This window comes from Sorex araneus, chromosome 6, assembly GCF_027595985.1.
Source record: "Sorex araneus isolate mSorAra2 chromosome 6, mSorAra2.pri, whole genome shotgun sequence".
Taxonomy (NCBI): domain Eukaryota; kingdom Metazoa; phylum Chordata; class Mammalia; order Eulipotyphla; family Soricidae; genus Sorex; species Sorex araneus.
Window position 1 is genome coordinate 131,732,810 of NC_073307.1, and position 26,494 is coordinate 131,759,303.

Genomic DNA, 26,494 nt, shown 5'->3' on the forward strand with positions numbered 1-26,494 from the left:
ATTCTACTCTTTAGAGTAGAGCTCCTCTGGGATAGAACTTGGAATTTTCTTCTTTCAAAAGTGCTCACACCACTAATACGTGGATTTTTGCACCATTTTAAGACTCTTGTAATGAACTAAGTTTTGTTTGTTATCCTCAGAACAGGGCTAGAGTGGTTGCGCAGTGGGTAGGGTGTTTGCCTTGCACAGGGTTGACCCGATTTGATTCCTCCATCCCTCTCAGAGAGCCTGGCAAGCTACCCATGGCATATTCAATATGCCAAAAACAGTAACAACAAGTCTCACAATGGAGATGTTACTGGTGCCCACTCGAGCAAATCGATGAACAATGGGACAACAGTGCTAAAGTGCTATCCTCAGAACAAAGAATTTCACTAAAACAGTATTCCTGGTCACACAATAGAAAGAAAAATTAGAAATGCCTCTGAATTTGAATGCCTGTAAAACACACACAGCTAGGAATGAGGACACAGGTGATCTTACCTACCTGTGAAATATGAAAAATGTAGAATGAAAACAATAAATTGGGGGTCACAGCAGTAGTAAAGCTGGTAGGGCATTTGCCTTGCACACAGCTAACCTGGGTTCAATCTCCAGCATCCCATATGGACCCCAAGCACTGCCAGGGGTAATTCCTAAGAGCAGAGCCATGAGTAACCCTTGAGCATTGCTGAATGTGACCCCAAAAGCAAAAACAAACAAAGAAATAATAAATGGTAGTAGATCACATGAAAAAAATGGTCAAAGGTTACAAAGTTGCAGTTATACGGGTCAAACAACCTAGAGATCTATTGTAGAATAATGACTATAGCTAATACTACCATATTGCAACTGGAAATGTGCTAAGAAAATAGACTTCAAGTGCTCTTATCACATAAAATTCAAATGATGACTCATGAGATGGTTATTTTAAATTAATTGTAGTTAAAATTTTACTAAATTTATGTATCAAATCATAATGTTTTATACCTTAAATACATACAACATTATTTTTTTAATAAAAAGAGAGGACAGAGAGATAGTTTAGTACAGGGGTTAAGGCACTTGCCTTGCATACAGCAGACTCAGGACTCAATCTCCAGCAAGCGTATCATCCCCTGAGCACCACCAGGAGTGATCCCTGAGTACAGATCCAGAAGTAAGATGAGAGCACTATTGGGTGTGCCCTCCTGCCCCTCACTCCCAGTGTTACAGAAAGTAGGAAGAACATACGTTAAGTTAATTACCAAATGGTTGCATGGATCATTTAAAATCAGGACTCAATCTAATCATTTGGCTCTATGCCATACTCAACACCAGAAAAAAAATCACTGGTAGAAACATCCCCTAATGCCTGAAAAATTATTATGTATTCACAGAGTAGTAGGATATAATGTGTCATACTCTGACCTTCTTAGACCTTACTTGATTGAGTCATATTTCTAATGTTGTATTAATGAACTTTTCTGAACTGAATTAATTTCTCCATTGTCTTAGCACTAGAGTCTTTTTTCCAACAGAATTTTATTGGTTGTATCTAGTATCTATTACCCAGTACTTTTATCCCCTGAGGAAGGTAGTAACAAAGCCTTCACTGCTTTCACAGGCAATAAGAGAAAAGTTTATTACCAAGCTTTGCCAACAGACTAAAATGCTGGATTACACAAAACTCCTACCCTTTCTTTATAGGGGAAAAACTCAGATCTTAATATCATGTTATAATCTTGACATCATGGCAGGAAAAAAAAAGACATTAATGCCTTCTAAGTTTTTCTTCATTTGAAGAATATTCTATATTATATGTCATTTATATCATATAATACAGTATGCATAATATAAAATTATAGAAAAGCTTTAGCTAGTTATGGAAGAGCCAACCATTTCAAACTTAAGCTCAACATTACAGACTATGAAATTTTTACTTTAAAAAAAATTGGGAGAAAGGAGTGTTTGGTCCACACATGAAGGTGCTCAGGGCTTAGTCCTGACTTTTTATTCAGTGATGGCTTCTAGCAGGGTTCAGGGAAAAATATGGGTTCCAGGGATGAAAGCCAGGTCAGCCACATGCAAGGCAAGTGGCATATCCACTGTACTATCTCTCCAGTCCCTACTATAAAATTCTTAAAAATATATATATTTCACAAAATCTCATCCCTTATAAGTAATTATCCCCTAATAATCTCTTAATTTTCATTTTTAAACTAATCTTCACTTCAAATTGGTCTTTTAAAACATCTTAAGTACCTATAATGAGAAAGACCTTTGTAAATCTTAATGAGGAATTCACCTCTGATTGTGAACTCTGCGTTCAAAAAACTGCATACAAAAAATAAACTGAAATAAAAGGACTCATATACATAGCTATAAATGTACATATGCGCACATATATGTGAATATACAAGCATATAAGTATACACACACTCACAAGGTTGATTCTAGGAAAAATCAAAAACTTAGACAATTTTGCCAGTCTTTTCAATGATCAATGATACACTGAGTACCAACCAAGAACACACTAAATATATTCTATTTCACTGCAAAATTTCTTTTAGAGTTCCAAGAGAAAAAGTATTTATCCATAAAGGAAACAGTCTAGTTGTAAAGGGAAAATACAGTACCTTTGTGTAGAACATAGGATCTTGAAATAGCTGCCCCCCCCTCCCCGCTCCCCCCCACCGTGATCTTATAAAGGAAGAAAACGTTGAGGACAGGAGAATCCCTGCTGCGAGAAACAGAGGAAGGATACGGTGCTCTCTCCCACAGTTTGGGTGGACTCCTCTCAAGAGCCGGGAGGTCTTCTCCGGCAGAGCTCACTCCTGCTGGGCCCCTACTGCTGACTCAATTATTCAAAACTGTAATTGATTAAATTTACTCAAAGTGCAGCAAAAGGAAAACGGTTAGCAAAGGAGCTCATAAATCTCATCTTAAATGTTTCCAGCAAGAAAAGAAAATAGATGTAGATGGTAAATTCTATTCTATTTCCCACTGCTCCGTCTCCCCCGCTCCCCATTCTCTCCCCCTACCCTTGTTCTATTTCCTTTACCTATTCCTTCGTTTCTGTTTCAAACACAAAGAAAATATCCTTAATTTCATAGGTCTATTTTTTCCTAACGTCAGAATATAAGAGCCATGAACAGCCATACAAGTGATGGTAATGATGTATTTCTAGATGTCGTGCATTTATTTGAGGTTTCCAGTGCCCTTTTGTCCTCATCTCATTGAAACGTGGATAAAATGTGTATCTGTGAAAGAGACAGAATCACACATTTAATGTCTAAAAGGGATCTCAGATCAAGACAGGTCAGTGTTCACATTTCACCCAAATGGTTAAAAGCCGTGTTCATTTAGGGCAATTATTTCTTTGATAGCAAGCTCAGTTCTCTCTTGAGTAAAATAAAGACAATAATGCTTATTTTATAAAAATTCTACAAATTAAGTGGTATCCAGAATCTTATAACTAGCATGTAATAAGTGCTCAGTAAATTTTTTTTAAAAAGAGGGAACAAATAAGCAAATACAATATTAAAGAAATGTAGTACATAGATCCTGTGACATCTTATAGCCTAGTTCTCCCTCTTGGAGAACTTGGCGAGCTACCGGGAGTTTTCCTGCCCGTATGGGAGAGACTGACAAGCTCCCTGTAGTGTATTCATATGCCAAAACCAGTAACAATGATGGGTCTCATTCCCTTGACCCTGAACGAGCCTCCAATGCAGCACCGTGGCACCGTTGGGAAGGACAAGTAGAGAGAGACTTCTGAAATCTCAGGGCTAGGACGAATGGAAACATTACTGGGCCCACTCGAGCAAATCGAGGATCAACGGGATGATAGTGATAGTGATAGTGGCAGTACATAGACCATGTACTAGAGCCCTAGATTCAATCCCAGTATCATATGACTGCAGGATTACTGGAAGCAACCACTGAGCACTAAGCTTAGAGTGTTCCCTGAGGTGCCTTAGGTGTAACTCCCCAATAAAAAAAGATAGTAGTTGTGGAATAAAAAAAAAATCTGCTGTATATGTTCTAAAGTTTGGCTGAAACATCAAAGAAAAACTGAATCACAGTGGGAAGTTTAGGAAAGTTTTGTGAGCAGAGATAGTCAAGGAAAGCCCAGGCCAAACTCATGAACATTCAAAAACTGGGCAAATATAGCACACAGCACTCTGCTTCTGTAACTTGCTTTGCCGATCGCTGCTTCTGCAGTCCCTTGCCCATTGTTATTGATTGTCTGACTTGGATGTGATTTTTACCTTCGTAAATGCATGCCTGAATTGTCTTCAATGCCATGAGTTCTTAAAAATACTAGTCCTCTCTAGATGACAGGTTTCTGTAATAAGACACCCGATTTGGTCTGAGAGGTGCTCATCTATTTCTGAATACACCTTGCATGAGACTTATGCTGGTTCAATCCCAAACATCACAGTCCATGAAGCATCACGCAGCCCCACAGAACCCAAGCAACACACATCCTCGGACCCTCACATTTAGCTGTCAGCCCCGTTGGCCATGAATCCCTGGGATAGGTCCCCAGGTATCCTTGAGCATTGTTTGTGAACTCTGAAAATAAATAAAATTGCTGTTTTTTATGTGGAAAAAAATTTACCTTTTTTATGTATAAAGACATATGCACAGCAAATAAACATACACAGAATGTGCATGGATTTGATATTTCATGAGGAGAGAAATTCAAAGAAGCATGTCTTTTAAAATTCTTTGAGTGAAATGAGTCAGAAAGAGAGGGACAGACATAGGACTGCACTCATTTGTGGAGTATAGAATAACATCACATGAGGCTGACTCCCAAAGACGGTAGATACAAAGGCCAGGAGGATTGTCCCATTACTGGAAGACTGCTTCATGAGTGGAAGAGAGAAGGCAGATGGAATAGAGAAGGGATCACTAAGAAAATGATGGCTGGAGAAATCAGTCGGGATGGGAGATGTGTGCAGAATGTAGATAATGGACCAAATGTGATGACCTCTCAGTGTCTGTGTTGCAAGCCATAATGCCCAAAAGCAGAGAGTATTGGGAATATTGTCTGCCATGGAGGTTGGGGGAAGGTGGGAAAGGGGGGATATACTGGGAATATTGGTGGTGGGGGAATGTGCACTGGTGGAGGGATGGGTGTTTGATCATTGTGTAATTGTAACCCAAACATGAAAGCTTGTAACTATCTCACAGTGATTCAATAAAATTTTTAAAATTCTTAAAAAAATCTTTGAGTGATAGTATGAGCAAATAATGAGCAAAAGTTTATAAATACTAATGCAAAAGAATGTCTATGGATAAACAAAATATTCCTGACAATTCTAATAGAAACAATAAGCACTGTTGTAGACAGTATAATAATAGCTAATTAAATAAGCCAGTGCTTTAGCTTAATTCTCAGAAAGCACTATGATCTCAGTGTTATTATTCCCACTATAATAAATGAAGGTAATCAAATTAAGAAAGGCTATTATTTTCCCCAGTGAGAAAACTAAGGGTCAAAAAGGTTATGTAATGTATCCAATATGAAAAAAGTATATAAGGTGCAGACCAAGGTCTATAGCTGCCTTAATCTTTTCAACAAACTTTGTTATTAAGTATATTGCAAAATATTGAAGTTATATGTGAGTACTTACATCACACACAAGCATGCACACCATGTCTGCACATGTCAAAGAACATACATAGAAACACACCAATCGAATTATTAAAGTCCAGTAAAATCTAAATCCTTATTTTCTTGGCTTTTTTCTTGGCTTTGCCTCTTTGGCCAAGTTCTCTGCACAGAATATGTATGAATTTTAACCACAGGAAAAAAATAGAAAAGTCCATGTAAGAACACCCCTGTGTTCAAAGAATTTTGGGGTCATGCAAATAGCAGAATATATATATGTAAAAAAAAGTAGGATATCTGGGGAATTAACTTTAACTTCAGTCATTCATTACCCTATATTCTTAGGGAAAATTCTTCAAACCTTGAGGCTTAACCAATAAGTAGAAATGAAAATATCAATGAGAAAGAAGACAGAATTGCCTTTTCACAAGAAAAATACGCTTCCTTCTTCTCTGCTTCACATGTGAAGCCCAAATGTCACTGGTCCCCAATTTCTGAGGTATTGTCGAAGGAAAGGCAGGTGGATGTGAACGTGGTCATGCTAAGGATTCTGTATGAAAACCAGCAAATGTGATCTTGAATTAATTCCTAAAGACATGTGTCTTTATGTTCTTCTTTCCTCTCTCTTTTTATCATTCCTTTCAATCCTCTATTCCTAATTGCAGAAGCTAAGAGGTTTTTATAGCTAACCTCGGGGTTCATATTAATTGAATTTTTCCTTTATTGCTTGCTGTAAAGATTGCTAGAGATGGCTCCTGTAAAGAAGGAGGGACTTATTAGCAGGAAAAAAATGGCACATTTTTCAGCCTGCCAGCAGAATTTAGAACAGTCTGGCACCAGCCTTGTTCAATTAATAAGCAGGTAAGGGTTTTATCTAAGTATGCATTCGTCTTTCCCCTTCCTTATCCACCTTGAGTAGTCATTAGAGCTAGACAGACTCTGCTCTCTGTGCCTGGGGGAAAGCTTCCTCCCAAAGTCATCCTTCTCCAGACCTACACTTGTTGTGGCCCTTCTTAGGCAGATGGTGTCTTGAAGGCATGATTGATAAACATGTTTAAATATAGAAGGCAATCTTTTCTGGGTGCCAAGCAATTACTCAACATCACAGATAGGCCTGCCATGGACCAACAAAATAGCTATAGTTTATGATTTAACACATTGAGGAAATGGAAATTATTAAGAAACCATCAAATGTCAGTTTGACAGCAGATCCTGAGAAACATTTACCCATCACTATTCACAGGCAAAACTACCAAAACACAGGCAAGCTTAAGGTCACCTTGCTTTCCTCTTTTGTATAAAGGTATATTCAATTTGGAGAGATCCAGTACCTTTTATGGGGGTAGAAGAAATGAGTAGAGGGGACTTTGTGTGGGTGGGATGGCACCTTCGTGTCAAATGTGGTGAGTCATATACACAATTAAAGGTTTGACGCTAGAACACTGAAATTCCCTAATATTGTAAACCAATAATAATACAAAAATTATTTTTAAAAAATGATTAAACAATAAAAACTCTCAGAACAATTTTTCAACTCTCCAAACTATCTCTTCACCAGAACCTGATTGCTTCCTTCCCTGTACCTGAATGGAAGGATTGTGGTTGTTAAGACATTATTGGCATGTATAAGCCAAATGCTGTGTTAAACACTTGACTCTCACGGTCTCACTTCATCTCTGTCACAAATACGTGGTAAGCCCTGTTAACTTCCAAATAATAGCTGAAAAAAATTAAGGCTCAAGAATGTTCAACTGATCAACAGAATGGTATAAGAAGTGTGAGAGCATCCAAAAGAACCAAAGCAACCGCTGTTGGAGGGGATGTGCAGAGGAAGGGACCCTTCTACACTGTTGGTGGGAATGCCGACTTGTTCAGCTCTTCTGGAAAACAATATGGATGCTTCTCAAAAAATTAGAACTTGAGCTTCCATTCGACCCAGCAATACCATTTCTGGGAATATATCCCGGAGAAGCAAAAAAGTATAGTCAGAATGACATTTGCACTTATATGTTTGCATCACTGTTTACAATAGCCAGAACCTGGAAATAATCCGAGTGCCCGAGAACAGATGACTGGTTAAAGAAACTTTGGTACATCTATACAATGGAATACTATGCAGCTGTTCGAAAAGATGAAGTCATGAATTTTGCATATAAGTTGATCAACATGGAAAGTATCATACTAAGTGAAATGAGTCAGAAAGAGAGAGACAGACAGAAAGATTGCGCTCATCTGTGGAATATAAAAAAACAGTAGGAGACTAACATCCAAGAAAAGTAGAAATAAGTACCAGGAGGTTGGCTCCATGGCTTGGAAGCTGGCCTCACATGCTTGGGGAAAAGGCAATTCAGATAGAGAAGGGAACATCAAGTAAGCTCTGGTTGAAGGACCCGCTTGGGAGGGGAGATGCATGCTGAAAGTAGACTATAGATTAAAAACGATGGCCACTCAATATCCCTATTGCGGACCACAACACCCAAAAGGAGAGAGAGAGACTAAAAGGGAATGCCCTGCCACAGAGGCAGGGAGGGGGGTGGGGACAGGGGGAGATGGGATTGGGAGGTGGGAGGGATACTGGGTTCACTGGTGGTGGAGAATGGACACTGGTAGAGGAAGGGGTGCTTGAACATTGTATGAGGGAAACACAAGTATGAAAATGTGTAAATCTGTTACTGTACCCTCATGGTGATTCACTAATTAATAAATAAATAAATAATTTTTTAAAAAGGAGTGTGAGAGGCAGACTTCACATAGGGTACTGTCTGACTCCAAATCACTTTGCTTGCTTCATGGGCTAGATTGCTCAATTAACTTTAGGCTTCTGTGAAGCAATAGCCTAGTATCAGTCCTCTGTTCGATACAACCTCCAACACCATGGTGTGGCTATATGATACGTGTGTGTGTATATATAGAGAGAGACATATGAAAATTCTTAGGCATAGAAATGTCTTTAATTTTAGAAGAGCATGGTCACTGCACAGTAGTTACTAGTGAAAAGAAGAATAGTCCCATTTAATATAGTAGAAAACTGTTCTAATAAACACAAGAACAGAACAGAATTCAATGTAGAAGAAGGGCTTTCAGTACAAACTGCGTTAACTGCAACTTAACCCCTATGTCATCCCTCCCCACCCAAAGGCACATATTTGCATCACTGTGCTAGAGAAAAGCAAGGGAGCAAGGCTATCATGCAAGTGGTCTAGTTCACATGCCTAGCATGTGTTCAGCTTCCAGCAATGTCTAACACTGAGTACCACCAGGTGTGGCCCTGCTGATCCTCAAACCTATAGGTCTAGAGCACCTGCCAGCACAGAGCATCACCAAAAGTGACTCCAGCACCACAGAGTGTGGCCCCAATAGAAATAACTAATAGGGGCCGAGAGAGAGAGAGTACAGTGGTTGGAGTGCAGGTCTATTACATGCCAGATCTGAGTTTGATTGCCATTACCATATGGCTCCCTCAAGCATCACTAAGTGCAACTCTGGAGGTTCCCAAGAAGTCTTGAGTATAGTCCTTGAAACCCCTAGCCCCAAGCCCTGTTGGAGTGATCCAGGTATCCCCATCACCACAGAACCTAAGCAGTGTCAGTCACATCCTCACACTTTTGCACTGAATCACCGGCCCAGCTCGCTTAAAACCATTGGTGGGGCCCCAGACCTTTTGAGCACTACTTGGGAAGCCCTAAATAAATGATTATTTTAAAAGGCCATTCATGCCTAGAGAGATGAGTGGAGTCAGATTTGAGCAAAATATACAAATAGAAAAGTTTTTTTTATAACATTTTTAAATTGTCTTTTCATTCTGAGTCCCTTGGTTTGCAGGGCAAAGGAAGGAAATGAGAACCTCACAGCAAAGAGTGGAGAGGTTCCACAAAGATTCAAAAGAACTTTTATATGGTTTTAGGTATGTGTGTGTGTCTACATACACTTATATTTTTCCAGGGATTTTTTTAAAGGTGAAAGGAAAATGTGTATATCTATACTGTATTAATATAAACACAAGTCATTGAAATACAAATGAAGACCTAAATCTCTATTTGACTTTCTAGTGAATGATTCCACAGGAAAGCTGAAATCTGTAACATTCTCTTTGGTTATCCACATTTTTTTTTGCTTTTTGGGTCACAACCCCGCGATGCTCAGGGGTTACTCCTGGCTTTATACTCAGGAATTACTCCTGGCAGTGCTTGGGGGACCATATGGGATGCTGGGGATCGAACCCGGGGTGGCCGCGTGCAAGGCAAACGCTCTACCCGTTGTGATATCGCTCCGGCCCAGGTTATCCACATTTTTCCCTACCAAGAAAGAACATGAAATCTCACAATGCCATGTACCCTTCACAGTTTAATATCTGGGGGTAAAGATTTGCAATTTACCTATATACTGAGAATACTATGAATAATAAATATGATTTCCTAAACTATTTCCACATTTCCCAGCAATATATTATATACCAGGTTAAGTTCGAGAGAACTAAGTGTTAGTATAAGAAAAAACAGGGGCTAGAGAGAGCACAGTAGATAAGTCTTCTGCTTTGCATGCAGTCGACCAAGGTTTGATCCCAAAAACCCCATATGGATGCCAAAGCTTCACCAGGAGTAACCCCTGAGCACTTCCAGGTGTGGCCCCCTTCAAAATAAAGAAAAGAAAAGAAACAGGGTCAGAAAGAGCAGTAAGGTGCTAACCCAGCATGCGACTGGTGCATTATATCCCTGCAACAGTATATTTTCCCCTAAGCACCACTGGGAGCGATCCTTGAGCACAGAGCCAGGAGTGAGCCCTGAGCACTTCTGGATATAGTGCAAATGCAACTTCCCCAAAATGTATGAAAAACACGGTGAGAAAATATAAATGTATATTATCCTCATTACCGACTGGATTCCACGCGATGTCCAAAGAACGCCCGGCCACCCACCTACAAGATGGTCAGACTACTTCATCAAGACCCTGAATGAATGGTTTGATGCGCTTTGTGTTCCTGAAGTGTGCAAACGCCATTGGACTACACTAGCATTCGACAGAGAGGAATGGAAATGTTACTGGTGCCCACTTGAGCAAATCTATGAGCAATGGGATGACAAATGATACAAGTGATTATTCTCATGCTAGAATTATGAAAACATATTCAAGCTTAAAATTAATGGCAGAAATCATAAGTAGGTAGACATATGTGCACACAGGGAGGTTTAAAATTGCCATGTAAGTCCCGGAGCAATAGCACAGCAGGTAGAGCATTTGCCTTGCATGCGGTCGACATGGGTTCGATTCCCAGCATCCTATATGGTCCCCTGAGCACCACCAGGAGTAATTCCTGAATGAAGAGCCAGGAGTACCACTGTGCATCGCCGGGTGTGACCCAAAAAGAAAAAAAAATAATAAATAAATAAATAAATAAATAAAATTGCCATGTATTACAAAAATAATAAAAATTAACAATAAAATTAAGAGGCACAAAAGCACTTAAAATATGTGTAACTGAGTTAATGAATTATAAAAGTTCATAATAATCCACAAGGGAATGAAATGTATGATATATTAATTAAAATAGAAGTATTAACAAAAAATAAGAATATGTAAAACATATATATCAAAAACTAAAATGCTGATGACCAATGAATGCATGAAAGACATTACTATTAATAAAATAAATGCAAACATGTACAACAAAAGACAATCTTCTGACTTCTAAATTCAAAAAATCAATGAAAATGATCAATTCAGTGTTGAGAAAATTCAATTATGCTACCCAATTATGCTATCCCAATACAATGGGATATGCATTCTGTGGAGGACTGTAGACACTGTAAATGCAAATATGCCACATATGTAAACTGGCACATTAAATGCAAATTGCTGAGCATTTCTGATAGTTAAGAGCATCAAAAATATATGCACATTTAATACATTAACTCTATTCCTAGAATCTAGAGTTCAAGAAAAACTAAAACATTAAACATCTTTATCTGCAAAGACACTGAATCCATGAAACACATTTTGGTGAGAAAAGCAAGCTACAAGGTTATATATGTTGAATGAACAAACTGTGTAAAAATTTTTAAAAAGGAGAGCGAGAGAGAGATAAAAACCTGGAGGGAAATATATATTAATGCCATTAATTTTGCACTGAGTGAAAAATTTTTTAAACTCATTAATAGTTTTATATTTTCAATATTTTAATTTTATTTGAACAGGGTGGAGCCATAACCATAGAGCTCAGGGTTTACTGAGGAGTCACTAAGAGTGGAGTTCACTGTGCTAGGATTAAACCTGGGTCAGCCATATGGTAGGCAGGCACCTTGTCCTCTATACTCTCTCTGACCCTTAAACATTTTTAAATGAGTATTTATTTCAGATTTGACAAAGTTACGAATCTATTAAATGACAATACTTATTGGGACAGGGCCTCAGATGTCTGCCCTTATGTGCTCTCAACCTCTTTTGACAGAGCAGTGAACCAAGGCAAAAAGAGGGGACTCTGGTTGTCTCGAGTCACACAGACGAACTGGAAGGGGAACTAGGAAGTCTCTACTGAAAGGCTGAGAAAAAAGCCCATGATCTTCAGAAATAAGAAAGACGTGTCAGTGTGGGGTATGGGGCTTGAAGTGTTACTGATCACTTCAGCTTTCTGAGCCTCCCTTGAACTGCCATTGTAATGGTTCTGGAGGCAGGCTTGTCCAGAACACCTCTGGGGACTCTTAGTGCCCTGGTATTGTGACAGTATCAGCCAGCATAGCTCATGCTCAAGTACCAGTAGCCTGGGATTTGGTAAGCTAGCTTTAGAGCCTCACACTCTTTCTAGACAAGTAGATAGATAGGAAACCTCAACTTTGAAAAGCTAATAATGTTAAGTTTTATGTAGGAATGTTGATGAAAAATTCACATATGCAGCATACTTTAAAATTTTTATTAGATTTTTTCCTTACATTGGTGATCTTGGTATGGGTATTTTTTGTCACTTTTTTTTTATGGAAACTGAACCAGAGTGAGAAATAAAACGACTTTTCAGGGTTGATCTAGGGGCACTCCAAGGCACCAGCAGACTAATAAAACCTTTCTTAGAATTTAGGCACTGTAAGAATTTGAAATCTTGTTTAGTGGTTTGCAACCTTGACTGCCTATTACAACCTTCAGATGAACTATATATAAAAAAAACTATATAAAAAAAACCCCTAGGCTTCTCACCTGACTCACAGTGTTTTTATGTGGGCCTGTGCTTCAGTTTGACTTGGGGTCAGTAGTGATACTGTTCTCTGAGGGTCACGCACTAGGGTGGGGTGTTTATACACTAGGATGTGCTTGCATGAACACGTTTATTTATGGTGTGCAGAAATAAATGAAGATCACACACTTGGACTGGAGTGACAGCACAGCCGATAGGGTGTTTGCCTTGCATGCAGCTGACCCAGGTTCGATTCCTCTGTCCCTCTTGGAGAGCCAGGCAAGCTACCGAGAGTATCTCACCCGCACGGCAGAGCCTGGCAAGCAATCTGTGGCATATTCGGCATGCCAAAAACAGTAACAACAAGTCTCACAATGGAGACATTACTGGTGCCCACTCAAGCAAATCGATGAACAACGGGATGACAGTGCTACAGTGCTACATTTATTTCAGATTGAACATATAAAGATTTTAAAAAGTAACTAATATAATTTTATTGCCTAAAATCTTCATTTTGAAATTTTCCAGTCTTCCCTCTATCTTTATTATTATCTATCATAGAGTTTCTTTGGTCTCTGCTCTTCTCAACCAGATGACTTTCATAAAACAAATAGAAAACATAATATATGGGATGAAGCACATTGTACAATGAATAAAAGAACACAAATGGAAGTATTATGTCCTGCCTTCAAACTATACTACAAAGTGATCGTAATTAAAATGGCATGATAATGGAGAAAAAACAGACACACAATTGAATGGAACAAAATGAAGATCTCAGAAATAAAACCATATATATGGACAACTCATTTAGAACAAAAGAGAAAGTAGCCTATAATACAATGAGAAACGTTGCTTCTATAAACGATGCTGGGGAAAATTGATGGCCATAAGCAAATGAATAAAAGTACACTGCTATCTAACACCATACCTCCAAATTTATTCAAAATAGATTATAGACTTTCAGTGTAAAACTTGAAACCTAAGAGATATAGAAGACACAGGCAATACATTCCTTGACATTGATGTCACAGGAATGTTCTAGGACTCAAGACCAAGCACATTCGGCATGCATCTCCTGTGTTGCAAGCTATAATGCCCAAAAGTAGAGAGAGAGTATGGGGAATATTGTCTGCCTTAAAAGCAGGGAGAGGGTGGGAAAGGGGGGGTATACCCGGGGTATTGATGGTGGGGAATGTGTACTGGTGGAGGGATGGGTGTTTGATCTTTGTCAGATCGTAACGCAACATGAAAGCTTGCAACTATCTCACCATGATTCAATAAAATCTTAAATTTTTTTTTAAAAAACGACCAAGCACAAAGGAAATATAAATCAAATATAAAGAAATGGTACTACATCAAATTAAAAAGCTGCTGGGAGAAGAAAATAGGAATAAAAATGAAAAGACAACTGATAGCATGAAGAATAATATCCACAAGAAGTTGATATCCCAAATATATGAATAAATAAATCTCAACAAAAAGATATGTGTGTTGGGGCTGGAGCGATAGCACAGCGGGTAGGGCGTTTGCCTTGCACGCGGCCGACCCGGGTTCGAATCCCAGCATCCCATATGGTCCCCTGGGCACTGCCAGGAGTAATTCCTGAGTGTAGAACCAGGAGAAACCCCTGTGCATCGCCGGGTGTGACCCAAAAAGCAAAAAAAAAAAAAAAAAAAAAAAAAAAAAAGATATGTGTGTTGAAATGGTCAGAAAATCTAAATAGACAAGTCTCCAAAGGAAATATACAGACAGTCAACAGACACATGAAAAGATGTTCTTTGTGTATTATTCAGAAATAAAAATTAAAATAACAATGTACAATCAATCACCTCACACCTGTAGAGAATGACAATTATTCTAAGGCAAATGAAAGTTCATTTGTCTCAGTGTTTCAGTAGCAAAATGTGCTTGATCTGGAAGCATGAGTTCACTCCCCATGTCACCTACATGTGCCAATCACCATTCCAGCATTATGTCTGACTGTGCACTCTAGTGTGTGATCTCCTTCTGCACACCACATTCAGTTGTATGTGAGTACCACAATAAATGACTTCTAACCCCTGGTGAGCACCACTAAAAATTGTGTGAACAATATGACTAGGAATGAAACCCCTGGTAAACAGGGATGAGCACCACAGTGACCTTGTCAGTGAACAGTATAACCAGAATGCACACAAGCACTGCAACTGAAGGAGTGCAAACTCCTACCCAGTACCACAAACAAATGTGCAAGCACCACAACCAATAGCATGTGTGACCCGCCCCCCCCCCCAGTCATTGCAACAGCATCACAAAGGGAAAGGGAGGACAGGAAATATGTACTAGAAAGGATTCAGAGAGAAGAATGCATTTAGAAATGTAGATTGTGCTTAGGAATGAAGATTGCAGCAGCCAGTATGGAAAGAAATAAGAAAAATCCTTGAAATAGGTTCGAATTGGCTATTCAATGGGGAATGAAATGTCTACACACGTGTTGATTTTCAACTGTGCATAATCGGAACATATGATGTTATTATTCAATGTTACTTCAGTTAAAAGAAAAAGAAAACCTATTTTTGAAAAAGAAGAATTTCACACAATTTGTTTTGCTTGGAGCAAAGCTAAAAATAAGCATTTTCTGGAGTGTCATTTTCCCTTCTAGCACATACTTCTCTAACCTCACTCACCTCAGTTCACCAGGCAGTTTCACTGAGCCACATGGAAATGTTAATGAATCCTGAGAGCAAATGAATGAGCTAAGACAAGTCCCAGATTTCATGGGGAATTGAGAACTCTGTGGCAGTAGAACTTGGACCTTTCAGGACACGCACTAAAAAATGGAGGAGATATTTTTTTAGCAAGAAGTCCAGTTTTTCAAGAGCTTATTAATATCCCCGTTAAGAACATAATTTAAACACAATTCAGGCTTATTTCAATAAGCCCCAGGTAAACATTTTCTGCAGACCACGGCTCTTTCTGGTTATTGCAAAATGAATTGTGCAAACAATGCTGAGATAATATTGATATGAATTAAACAATAAAGCAATTTTATGCATGTGTGCCCAGCTGCCCAGCTGTCGGTGAAGATTGAGACAGTTTGAAGAATCTAAGCTTGCTATTAAAAAAAAATGTTTTCCCTTAGCAGATACTGGGTCTCTCCTCTAATTTTAGCAGCAAAATCTCATGTGTCTTTTTTTTTGTTTTTTTTTGGGGGGGGGAGATATCTATTCTACAAAGCATCACATATAATACACCAATTCATAATTTACATATATGGATGGTTATGTGGCTGACCTGTGGCAGGGACCTAGACATTACAGACATCTCTTTTACAGTTTTTACATCCTCACTGGCACTTTGCTGTAACTAAGCATGCATGCAAGACCAATTCCCCAACGTTTTTATGAGAACCAATTAAAAAAGAAAACTAAAAGTGCCTATTTATCTTAAAATGTGAAGTGAAACTCATTAGAACACAAAAAGATTCTGTAAGCAAAATAACCAGTATTCATTCTTTGAGTGCCCTCCCACCTCTATTTCCTCTAACTACTCTCTCTCCCTTCTCCATACTCTTCCTTTTCTCTCCCATTTGTTCTAATAACAGAGAGGCCTTACCAATTCAGAACCCACCTTCATTCTTCTTCACCCCATCATCATTGAAATCTTCTCTGTATTCTGACCTCCCAGTGGAATACGGCTCTTGTGGTGAATACTGGTATTTCCACAACATAATCAATTCTGTTTTCCACACCTAGACAGTATATCCTTGCCCGTGCTGTTGACAGTCTTAATGGTCTGCTGACAAAAATTCCTCACCCCAGCTGACCCAGCTATATAGCTTCTTCCTTAAGGTGGGAACATTTGGTCTCTCTCCAGTAATGCTTAATCTGGAGCAGAAGATTTCAGAGAAAGGCAAAACTAATCCAAGCGAGGGACAAGACTAATAGGTGATTTAATTTAGATCCCTAAGTCAGTAATGACTACTGCCTTTCTGAATCTAATATTCCAGCTTTTGTCTTACAATTAGAAAATAATTCAAAGTCTCTCCAATTAATTCCTTTTTTGCTCAAATTAGGCTCAATCTCATTGCTTAGATTTAGCACTGTAGCACTGTCATCCATCCCATTGTTCATCGATTTGATCGAACGAGCAACAGTAATGTCTCCGTTGTGAACTTGTTACTGTCTTTGGCATGTGGAATATGTCACATATAGCTTGCCAGGCTCTGCCTTGCAGGCGGAATACTCTTGGTAGCTTGCCAGGCTCTCTGAGAGGGACAGAGGAATCACACCCATGTCGGCCTTGTGCAAGGCAAACACCCTACCGGCTGTGCTATCGCTCCAGCTCTCTTAGACTTAAAGATTTCTAAATAATATAAGCTTTTATGAAGCAATTTTCATTCATTGTTTAAATTAGAGTCAAACAGGGAAATATTATCTACCCCACTTTAAAAGGAAAAAAATTAAGACTGGGCTGGAGTGATAGCACAGTGTTTGTCTTGCATGCGGCCAACCCGGGTTCGATTCTTCGGCCCCTCTCCGAGAGCCTGGCAAGCTACCTGCGGTGTATTCGATATGCTAAAAACAGTAACAACAAGTCTCACAATGGAGACCTTACTGGTGCCCTCTTGAGCAAATCAATGAGCAAGAGATGACAGTGACACAGTGATTTAATTTTATGATTCAAATTCATGTTCATTACCTCTGGTGGCATCATGATTTAAACCCAGTTCTTAAGATAGATGCAAACTCACCTCCGCTCAATATTACCTACTCTCTGAATTTAACCCTCCTGAAGAAATGTGCTTCCTTATATTCAATTCCCTGTCTCCAGAAATTCAGTGAGTTAATTTAAAAAGCCAAATCTTATGGGATAAAAAATGGATAAAGCTTCATGTTGTTTTCCTTCTCGAGCATTTTCAGCAGGAAGGCAAACAGCCAGCTGTAGATTCTCTTAATCACAAAAGACTCATTAAAATAAATGAGCATAAAAACAAATATGTTTTTCTACAGTACTCATGTTCATATATATTGATTCAAATATTGTTTTTTCAGGTATTCTGTTGAGAACATCCGAACTTTAGCATGGGCAATTTCAGTCTGATGCCTACACTCTTAGAATTAAACTGCTATAAATGGGGTAGGGAATTCAAATACAAGGGGACGGAGAAATAGTAAAGGGTTAAGGTGCTTGCCTTGCACTCAGCAGACCACGATTTAATCACTGACACCACACACAGTCCCTTGCTCACTGGTAGTCGTGACCCCTGAGCACATAACCAGGAGTAAGACTTGGAGTGCTTTCTGGGTGTGGCCCCAAAATAAAACAAAATTAAATTTAAATACGTTATAAATATAATAATGGTAATATCTGATTATAACAAGATGAGAAAAATATATGAACTTCAAAGCTTCAGAGATGAGCTAAGTGGAACAGACCATTAAAACTCTTTTTATCTAAAATCAACAAAGGACCAATAATTCCCATTTTAGTGTGCTTATCAGAGCCACTCAGTGAACTGATTTGCAGAAATAATTTAAGATCTCATGACCATACTACAACATACACACACACACACACAAACACAAACACACACACCATTTCTGGATGAGGGATAAGTTTCTAAAAAGGAATGTTTTAAGGCCTAACTCTAGTTTTAACACTGTCAGCATCACTCCCTGTTTTCTAATGAAAAAAGAGACTTTCTTCTCCTTTATTCCTCACCCCATCCTATACCACACCTGACCCTTCTTCAGGACTTCCAGGTTTCAGGTTGACCATGAAAGAGAAGACCTCAATTCACGTAGTACTTGTCAGAGAATCAAACTTCCTGTCTATATTGTGCCATTAAATATAATGTGAATTTGGACACACTGTCCCTTCTGAGAACCTACTCAATTCCATTTCTAAAGGTCAAAGTATAAGCTACCCCTCCAACTCATGAATATTTTCTGAAGACTCCTAATGCAAGTCAACAACGAGGTGGATAGAAAATTTATATATCATCTTACAGACTCACTAGCCTTTAAGAAAGATATCCTCAGCCTTACAGAGTGACTTAAACATCTGGCATAAGGGGTCAGAGAGATAATACAGTGCATAAAAGCACTTACACTTGGCCAACCAAGGTTTGACCCCCAAAACCACACATAGTCCCTTTCAGGAGTCATCCCTGAGCCCAAAGACAGGAGTAAGCCCTGAAAACTGTCAGGTGTGGCCCCAAACTTTAAAATAAAATAAAAAAATAAAAAATATGGCTGTCAATATACTAAGAGGTCTCTCTGAGAGGTCATCTTATAGTAACTACATCAAATCAGAATGCTCTGTTACTATTTTGCATTAGTAAATATTACTGGTTCTTGAAATAGTTTAACCCTTACCTATGCATGGTGATTACCTCTATATTAATGTAACAGGGTAAGGCTATATTCAGATTAACACTTATATTGACATAGTTTCAATGACTGAACTTCCACCTCCTTTATGAGCAATGATGCCCATTTATTCTGTGAGTATATTTTCCCACAGATCTTTAAGGAGCTCCCAGAGTTCTCAGACATCCCAGATGCATGCCCACTGCTTGTTGACAGAGGAGACCGTAGCATTTAGGATGAATGTGACAGCCACTAAAATTAACATCTGTCAGCGCCCAATACTTTTTACCATTGATTTTAATTAAATCATTACTACTGAGTATTTTGCAGTGAAGTTTGGCTTCCACCCACCCTCACCCTGGTGTTGCTCCATACATTCACATTGGTAGAAAATTCCATGGATTGCTCAGGCACAGATGATCCATGTTTGGGGGAGAGGATTATTGCTGTTAACTTCTAGCTGCTTAAACTATTATTTGAAATCTTCACATATAATAATACTAATGATCAGCATCATGTGATAACTTTACAGTTTTCCGAGGAACCAGGCCAAATTCTTCATAGTTTTGTCTTTTCTCATCTCTTCATTGTATCTTGGAAATAAACTTAAGAATTGATAGGCCTAGATGAACCAAGAGCCGCGGCACGAGAAGCAGAGCCTCCGCGCCTACTGACTGTGATCCTGAGGTCTCCTAACCCATTTTGGCACCAGAGCAGATTCTTGCAGCCATGCATTTTGACTGTGAACTGAACTACAACCTCGTGCAGCCCGGGGAGGGATTTTTTTCCCTCTCCACCCCATTTTTCTGAGCGAAAATGGCGGCAGCGGCAGCAGCCACGCGGTGAGAGCCACCCTCTAAGACCCCTACACCAGGAGGTAGGACTCTCTTTAGTGACGTAGCCTGTAGGTGATCCTGGGAGGGGAGGTGTTCCCCGCGCGCCTTCCGCCCAGAGATGAACCAAGAGCCGCGGCACGAGAAGCAGAGCCTCCCGCCTGCTGACTGTGATCCTGAGGTCTCCTAACCCATTTTGGCACCAGAGCAGATTCTTGCAGCCATCCATTTTGACTGTGAACTGAGCTAAAATATTAGAAACCCAAAACCGCGCGGCCGCTATCGCGTGAAGACTTCACTTTTACCAAGGAAGAGAAATTATTAGATGACGCTTATTCAGCAGGCCTGATTGTTGGGGAAAATTTCCAATCAACAATAGTGAGTTCTGTATGGAAATATGAAATGTACTCAATATATAGAGAGAATAATGGGAATATCATTAGCTACTTAGATGGGGGGTGGATGGGGGGTGGGTTGGGAGGGGGGTGTATTGGGGTTCTTGGCGGTGGAACGGGTGCACTGGTGAAGGGATGGTGGTTTAATCAGTATTTGGCTGTGACTTAAACCTGAAAGCTTTGTATTTTTTTTTCTTGTTTTCACGGTGGTTCAATAAAATATTTCTTTAAAAAAAATAAAAGAATTGATAGGCCTAGAGAAAAATTTCTGATGTTTATGAGTTCCAATATTTAGAGAAGTTTTTCAATAAAATGTAGTATAATAGTTTCCCTAAGGTCTAGCCAAGATGTGAAGGAGGTAGTTGTATTAAAATTATACCAGTGTCAATTATTTGAGGTATGGAAACAGGATTTCCTCTCCTCCAAAATTTTGTCACTGGTTAGAGAATTTTTGTTTTTGCTAAAAATAAATTATCTGTCAAGCACCTCATTGCTCTAAAAACTGGCCTTTAATCAAGGCCATCTTGAATGATCATAAATTTGTCAAAATCTTTCAGCCTTAAAGGAGGAGGAGTCAGTTCCAGTCTTTTCCCTCTCTCCAGAAACTTTATCTTACGTAAATTAGTGAATAAAAATTCATCCAAACAATGAAAATTCATTCAAATAAGAGAATACCTTTTCACTTTATCTGGCATTAGTGTCCCAAGATTTAAGAAAAATTTGAGAAAACTGTTAAAATAATCCTTCCCAAGAAGTTCGAGCTCAGACCTGGTCATATTTTTCTCTCACCCCCTCTTCCCTTCCCTTTCCTCCCTCTTCCTCTCTTACACACATTCACATCTGGGTTATATCTGAGTTATCATCTACAGAAAGCAATCTTCAAAATTGTGTAGTGCTAATGAAAATGTAACAAATGAAAAAATAGAACTGAAAGTGAGATGAAAAATATAGACACATCAAATGACGAAGCTAGATAATGAGCTCTTTAATGGAACTTGAAAATATAGTGCTTGAAAAATTACTTAATATCTAGTTGGGAAGGAACATAAAGATCATTCAGTACAATCTTTTTGTTTTTCTGAAAAAAAAAATAAAGTGCAAGATTAATTAAGTAACTTGACCAAGGTCGAATTGTTATTCTAGACAAATTTTGGACTAGAGCGTTCTCATAATACATTACTACTTCTATAATTCCTTATGTAATATTTGCTGAAATAACGCTTTTTCTAATAGACAAATGAAAGGAACTATTTTCACCAAATCAATCATAATTGGATCAAATCCAATTTATTGAATCATAGTATAGAGCAAGAAAAAATATACAGAAATTTTTCATCCTAGAACATTAAACTGTTGCCTGAAGTCTTCATACATAATAATACTAATAATTAGCATCACGTTCTAAATACTACACATTTCCCAGGAACCTGGCCAAATGCTTTATAGTTTTGAGTCTTTTCTCATCACTTCATTGTACCTTGGAAATAAACTTAAGAATTTAGGTAACTTGTTTAAGGTTATATTTACATAACTTAGCTATATTGTTACTTAAGCAAATTATTCAAGGTTATATTTAGGTAACTATTTAGGTAAAGAATTTTTGTAATTTGCTCAAGGTTATATTAATACTAAGTGGAAGACTAGGATTAATGAGACCAAAACAGATTGATAATACTCTGGAGGAAGAAGCAGATAAAGGACAATTATTTAGGCTATCAAGCTATTAAATAACTCATTTTGTATCCTTTAGAGCACCCTGACATCTACTCAATTTTATAATCCCATTGTTAGTTTTAATATCCTATTAGCTCCTTCTCCAAACTAAACTACATACTGCTACCATATTCACCTTTATAAAATCTAATTTCTTTGTGCCACACCTTCACCCTAAAACCTGCATTGGCTTGCCAGAGTTAGCTTGTTGCCTTGGAATAAGACCCCTCCTGTCTATCCCAATCTACTTAAAATCACAACCCTTCTTTCTTCTACCAAATTCTTGTTCTTGTCAAACTGAATGACTTCCTATCCTCACTAAACACTGATCAATTTATCCTCTACTATTCAATTTTTACTGAATATCTACTGTGCAAAAATATTATGTCAAATAATGAAGATAGAAATATAAGAAGCTTCTCAAGAATATCACTATAGTGAAGAGAGACAAGCAGATAAATGATTATGTAAATGAAAATGAGAGCCATACTCAAGCTGGTCAAAGTGAGGTAAACTTCAAGGTGAGCTCTAACTCTTCACTGCATTTTAATGCAATTGTCCTTTTTTTTTTTTTTTTTGCTTTTTGGGTCACAACCCAGCGATGCTCAGGGGTTACTCCTGGCTTTACACTCAGAAATTACTCCTGGCGGTGCTTGGGGGACCATATGGGATACCGGGGATCGAACCCAGGTCGGCCGCGTGCAAGGCAAACGCCCTACCCGCTGTGCTATCGCTCCGGCCCCACAATTGTCCTTTTTTTTCTTTTCTTTTTTTTTGGCTTGCTATACCTTCTATACCTCCTACAATGCACATCTTTATGTTTACATAACCATATTTCATACTATCAAGTTCAAATTTCACTTCGTTCATGCAGTCTTATTTCATAACCATGTGGATATGTTTATTTTCTTTTCTTATAAGTGCCCCTTCCCAAAATGTGAGAAAACTTACAACATACCATTTTTGCTTTAAAATCTTGAATGCTCATAAAAGCAAGAAATGGAAAATAAGTTTGTCAAAATTTAAAGACAATAAAAGCTCTTGTCATATCAGACCATATTCTAATTTTAGTTCCAAGCTTCTTACTTTCCCTTCCTGACATACATTTTTCTATAAATAGGGTCTTTTATTGGTTCACAGATGAAAGATGGGAAAGTGGATATAAAAATAAAATCCAGTTTGAATAAATAAAAGAGACAAGCACTTTAAAATATATATGTGTACACTGCAACAGAAATGTAGTCTAAATGAAATAAGCTGGATTATAATAATGAAAGGTATAGAAAAATGAAGACACAAGCAAGATAAACTCCAGACTTAAGTTACGATGTACTGAAGGTAGCCACGTGCTGAAGGAATGAAAAAGCAGTAGTTCCCAACACCAACCACTAGGCATCCCAGCCTACCCAAGAAGTCCTTCAAGACTAGTTCCAATGATAATGAAATTAACATGAGTACAGATTAGGCTATAGGTTGTTTTGTTGGGAGGGGGATTTAATTTGCTTGTTCATTTTTTCCTTTGTTTTGTTTGACAGAGGCACACACCCAGGAGTGCCTGGCTTTGTGCCTGGAGAAACATGAAGTACCAGGGATATAACTGAGGCCTGATTTTTCAAAAGGACACATAGCCCATTTAACTGTCTCCCCATATTAGTCTTATGAAGCACAGATATCTTACCAAATTTATCTTATGTCCTATGTTTTCAGATATCAGACTTATTTGTTGGATGCATGTTAAACAAAAGAACAAACAGGTCATGGCCCAGTAGTAATGAGTAAGTGTACCCCCAACACAATAGTCTTCCGGATCTTTTCTTTGAATAGCACACTGTTTGGGGTTGAGTAAGCATCCTGGTCAATGCTGCAATAAATCTCTGGATGTGTGGACCCAAGTCCACTCAAGAAATTTGCTCATATCATACTTCTAGTCTTTCATAAAGAAAAGGATGTCAAAGGGATTGAAGAAATAAGCCAAAAGGTAGAAAATTCCAAAAATATCCTTAGATTTCATTAACATCACGGTTGAATAGCCACTGCAAATGAGGTTTATCACACAAATAAACGATGACTGAAAGACGACTCTGAGTTCTCAAAGCCAGTGGGGAACCACGGCTAGCAGCTTTTGATCTCCTACTCATTTTATAGTTATTGGCCTGCCTGGCATTCTGGCCAAAGCTATGAAAACATTGTGTAAAAGAGAAGATGATCCTAGCGAATTAACTGGACTCTTCCCCGTGCCCAAAGAGTAAATCACAAGACTAGATGGCCTACAGCACAGTAAGCACACCGAAAAGCCAGCCCTGGTCAGGGGTTGTGATACAAAGAACATTGGTTTCAGTCCATAAAACAAGAGCCAGGACGAGTAATAGATTTTTAGTACTGGAAAGAGCTCAACGCTCATTGAAGGCCAGCGGTTTCCAAGCTGTTGTAGTCCTGCAAATGCTGCTTCAAATAAAACTGGTTCAAACTTTCAGTGTTACTGAGTACCTCTGGGGAAAGGATATGGAAGGAGATGAAACTCCAGTACTTAAAAAAAAAAACACTATTTGAAACAATCATTCTAATCCATTCCTTCTTTTTTTGTATGAAAACAGTTTGTGAGAAATGACTTCATATCAGCTATATAGATGATTCTGAAAAAACAATTCAAAACTTTTGTCAAGATTATACAGGTGAGATGCCAAACACTGTCTCTTATGATAAACTATGGTATATCCAGACATGGATAATATTTAAAAGGAGTTAAGAAACTATTTACAAAGATTTGGGCAAAGTGTCTAAAATAAATAAGGGTGGCACAGTGCCCTGAGTTGCTACTTTAAATATGCAAAGGAGAGAAGAGGAAATGGGTACAGAAACTCCTACGGAGAAAATCAAGTAGGAAAGACCATTTTGATGAAATAGGTCATATATAGTTACAACAAACAGTCAACCCTCGACAATCCTCCAAAGAGGAATGAAAAGATTACACATACCATTCTCCTTCTCTTTATCTAATCTCCTTGCAGGGCTTCCATTGACTGAACTAACTAGAAATCAAACAACAGAGGATCTCTCGATGCGCTTTGCCTAAATCATGCTCCTTGAGCAAATAGGATAGAGAAGAGCAGAGTATATATCTAAAGGGGCAATCCTTTGTTGGCCACTGCCAGTGACAGAGATTATCCAGATACATAATAACAAAAGTCTATGTACTTGGTAATAATAATCTTACAGTCCTTGAAGTTATTTCCCCATTACTCTAAATATATAAACTGTCTCCTATTTGTCTAATAAGTTTATTAAGAATTTGGCTTCCAGAAATGGGGATATGGTTCAAGTCATAGAGCACGTGCCTGACATGTGCATGGACCTAGATTCGATTCTGGGGACCATATGTGCCCCAACACTGCAGAGGTGACCCTGGCAATCCCCATTCACAGCACTGCCAAGCACTGAACCATCAGACCTGCAAAGCAGGGTTGAGATGCACTGAAAGTAGATAGCATCCCACCCCAGCACCTCAGCATATGACACCCATGAAAAGAAAATAATCATACCTCCAAATACTTGGCAGTACTTCCAACTTCTCACACAACCTCAGTTATGGGTTTGTTTTGAGGGTCACACCAGGCAGTGATCAGGGCTTACTCCTGACTGTGTTCAGGTATCACCCCTGATCATATTCTTAGGAGACCATATAGGGTGCTGGGGATCAAACCCAGATCGACCGCACATAAGGCAAGTGCCCCACCCACTGTACTATCACTTCTGACCCTTGGTGATGGTATTAAATATAAACATGGGTTATTAAGTTGTTCTTATGTACTTTACAACATTACAAAGAATCCTTATTTTAATACAGACTTAACTATATTTCATTTCCTATACCGGCTCTGTGTCATTAGTTCCTCTTCACCATATGGAATATTTAACAAATTAAGGAAGGTTTAGTAAACATATGGGACTATATTTACTTAGTTCTTCCCTGGGCAGACATCACTATTTGACTGTAATTTTTATTTCCCCCCGCGCCCCCAACCCCATCCTTTTTTGGCAGCGCAGGGAATGGAATCCAATGCCTCATACATGCAAAGCAAGCACTCTAATGCTGAGTTTCATGCATAGTTCTCCAACTGAAAACAGATTCTAAATTTGGACACTTCTCAACATAGCAAAAATTTCCAAATGATCACATTTATCCCCAAAGTCACAAAGAATAATATAGAATACAGAAAATGTCTAAAATTTTTTTAATTAAGTCTGCACAGTGAATTGTATCATTGTATCACTGTCATCCCGTTGCTCATTGATTTGCTCGAGCGGGCACCAGTAACGTCTCCATTGTGAGACTTGTTACTGTTTTTGGCATGTTGAATACACCACAGGTAACTTGCCGGGCTCTGCCATGCGGGCAAGATACTCTCAGTAGCTTGCCGGGCTCTCCAAGAGGGACAGAGGAATTGAACCCAGGT